Below are 3,704 nucleotides of genomic sequence, written 5' to 3'. Positions count from 1 at the left end.
CTGACTGGTGTTGTGTGCGCCGCTCACGAGAGAGCACAGCCCGTGCGCTGCGTGCTGCTACACGGCCTGGGGGCCACGTGACACGGTCCCCTGCAGGAGGTAGGACCGCTTCGTCGCTTAGCGTCTCTACCCCACCGTGCGTATATGCGTCGGCGCGCGTGTTTATGCGATTTGCGCGCCAGTGTGGAGCGCGCGTGTGGGCCGCATTACGACCGCTGGCCCGTGACACCGAGCCCACGGCGGAGGGAGAGGCCCTGCTCTCGCTCCGCGCTCGTGGAAACGCGAAACCTTCGCCGCGATTCACGCGTATTCCTCTGATTCGAGACCCGAACGAACCGCCAAAGCGTACAAAACCGGCACCACGATGATGCTTCGTGATCGCGGATGGATCGACTGCCTTTTTCTCGCCATCCGATGCGGCAACGAGCGACGTCGTGAAAATCTCGCATATCCGCATTCGATGGTTACGCTCTCGAAACGCCAAGAAAGAAGCTTCAAAGAGAAATCGAACGAAAGGGCAAGATTTCGTACGACGGAAAAGAGGGAGAAGAAGAGAGAGCCACTGTCGTGGCATCCCGTGCAGCGAGTGCAAAACGATGCAGAGGCGGGTCGAGGGGAATCGTTGAGAACTGCTCCGCGATACGGTGGTGGGGTTGCATGGGTCTGGTGGGAGGAGGGGGCAGCATCGAGTGGGAGGACTGGGCCCGCAGGCCCCGTTCCACGTTCCAACGGAGTGGGGGTGCCGTGTCTGTCCCTCTCTCTCTTGATCAGGGCCTCTTTCTCCGCTGTCGGACGGGGGAATCGCAAAGAATAGGGGTGGGGCGGCCTACGACCCCGCCAGGCGCGTGCCCCGAGTCAGCTCGTATGCTCTACCGCGCACGATTGATAACGAGCCGTGGCGTACCGCAGTGGTTTACTGCTGCGAATTTTTCGGCTGGCCGCCGAACGACCCCTAACTCATTTCTGCGCGGCGCTCGTTTGCTCGTTCGCTCGGTTCGGCCAGCGGCAGCGATTCGGGCCCCGGTAGCGCCGTGCTCTCGAACCTTGACCGACTCGGGCCTCTCGGTCGCTTACGTAAAAACCAGAGCCGCCGTTTTGCACGAGGTCAGCCCGAATGGATCGTAAATTATCAAGATTTAGACGACGAGTATCCGTTGCAGCGTCGATCGCTCGGCCGACCGCCTTGTTGGTTATTTTTGCCAGAACGGCGACGCACGATCCAAATTGTTTACGCTTTTTGAGTAGTTGGTACACGGTTTTCTTGTCTGCAGCAAACGACAGCAAACGAGACATCGCGCGCGAAACGAATCGATTTCATAGTAACGGTCTATTCATATTGCCAAGCCAGTCTATTTTCCGCTTGATGCGAACGCACGATGCGCGACGAAATCTTACGTATCGCGCTTACAACGATGGTCGTCATAGAGACATTAGGTTCCGTCATCGCCATATCACGAATTTTCCTCTATAGAACGACGAGACAACGTCGAGACGAGTGTCGGCTCGAGAAAGATGACGGAACGAGGACTGCATCGCGACCGGTATTTATAGAAGACTGAAGAAGATCGTAAGCTAATGGTCATATAAATAGTGCATCACGCGCAGTCTCAACTTTTTAACCGGAAGGAAAACTCCTCGGGGCCGCTTTAAAAGCGGTTCGTAAAGGAGGATCATAAATCCAGGCCTTGTTCAATGTGCCGCGGTCGGGGCGAGTGTCGCGCAGAAACGATTATCCGCCGGTGAACACGAGCTGTAAAAAGTACACGAAAGCGAAGAGAACACGGCGCGTGATAGGATTACCCGATGAACTGGGGAGGGGCCCCGAAAAGCCCTCGAGGAAGTACGGACTTCCGCGAAACGCCGATGGAATCTTAAGCGATCATCTGTCCCGTTTGCATCTTTCAGACTTGTCACATGGTCTGTGACGTTGAAAGCCGCCTCCTTCTTATTTTTAAATACCCCTTACATGTAGTTATTCTAAACACTATCGCGTGATCATCGGCGTGATCAACGCAGCAGGGAAGTAACGGGGTCGAATTAATTTGCACGTTTTATTTAAAAGATCGTCTAAACTTTGTAAGAGAAATTGCAAAGATAATCATCCGGCGTGATACGATGTATGTTCGGAATATCGGGGTCCGGATCGAACAGGATCGTCTGACCGGAAGTGATCGCCCACGCGACCGATTCACCCATGATAAGTTGGCGCCGGGGTGGGGACCCCAGATACGCGTGTTGGCGAACAAGCGTGGCGTGCTCGTCGCCGATCGGGTTCAGCTCGCCCACCGCTGTGTGTTTTGTAAATCGAAAAGTCGATTTCGGAATTGCTCGCTACCGCCTACGTGGCCAGCATTTTCGGCGGTTACCGAAACAACGTCCGGCTTCGCCTACGTTTGAGGCTCAACGGCCAGAAGGGCGTCATCCGGACTTCTGAATCCTGATCTCATAACGCGCTTCGAAAGCTAACTCCGAATATTGTTTTGATCTGCAACGAGTGTTCGCAAACATTCGTGGTATTTGAGAGCAAGATGATTAATCGACTGACGACATATGACGCGACGGATAATTTCTCTTCGCGTAGAATTTGTTAAATATTTACGTAAATAAATGTGGAAGTTTCGAGTAACAAGTCACACGACTACGACGTACCAGAAACGGATAAAAACAAAATCGTTAAAGAGACAAAGAAGGTGTATAAAACGTGTCAAGGGACTGCGAGTTTCGCACTGCCGAGTGGGAACAGGCGTGAAATCGAAAGAAGCCTCGCGGAATGGTAAGTCGACGAGTGGATGTTATTGACAGTCGGTTTTTCGTCGCGGTGGATTATGAAAACAGGACTTAGGCAGCGACAGACGAGCATTCTCCTTGACAAATCATTCCGATTGCAACGTCGCCCTTCTTATCCGCTTATTACACAGGCCCAGACCGTGGGACTGGCCGATGCAACGACACGGTTAGTGTCTAACGAGCCGCTGTGCCATCCACGTTCTTGTTTTGCTGCCCGATAATCCGGCCACGGATCGAATATTAAGCCCGACCTGTTGAAAATACGATGACACTTGGAGAACTGTGGCGCGACTCGAGCTCCAGAGACCCTCCGTCGGTGTCGAAGTCACGTTGGGTTTAACTAAATCTATCGGGGGTCAATAAATATATCATTCCGCCTTAACATACACCAGATTTAGCATCGATGCTCGTGACTTCCACGAAAACAAAGAAAAGAAAATCAAAGAAAAAGCAAAGAAATCTAAACAATTGTAATTACCGAGAAAACATGTAACCAAAGAAGTTGGTTAGACCGCTAATTAAAACAATGTAGTAGAAGTTACGAAACTGCTGGAACGCAACAGTTCCCGCGAAAACCACAACCGCTTCCACATGTTTAACGTATATAGCCAATTCGTCTCCGAAAGTATTTCACTTTGCATGATACGCATCGTGTTAAACTGTACCGAAAGTAATTAACTATTAACGAACGCCTAACACCAACTTCGCGAGAGAACCGAGAAATTATCTCTAAAGTCGGCTCCTCCCACTTGCCAGCACCGATCTAAAATCACTTGTTGACGTTAATTAGCTGCTTCGGGCTGCGTTCGACCGACAGTCGACGACCTTCCACCTAATTTATGAATAATAATCGCATGCACTGGCGTGATGCTCGGGTTCCCGTCAGCAACGAGATGGAGGAGGAGTGGCGATCGGTT

At 51.9% G+C, this 3,704-nt stretch overlaps 1 protein-coding gene across 3 annotated transcripts in view; it reads right to left on the bottom strand.

The window, feature by feature from the left end:
* The window catches only part of LOC100742623 (myocardin-related transcription factor B), a 250,068-nt gene that overhangs the window by 40,398 nt on the left and 205,966 nt on the right, over positions 1–3,704 (bottom strand). The gene's annotated exons all lie outside the window — the stretch shown is intronic.

This window comes from Bombus impatiens, unplaced genomic scaffold, assembly GCF_000188095.3.
Source record: "Bombus impatiens unplaced genomic scaffold, BIMP_2.2 scf_0136, whole genome shotgun sequence".
In the NCBI taxonomy this organism is placed as follows: domain Eukaryota; kingdom Metazoa; phylum Arthropoda; class Insecta; order Hymenoptera; family Apidae; genus Bombus; species Bombus impatiens.
This window is presented reverse-complemented; position numbering and strand designations above follow the sequence as displayed.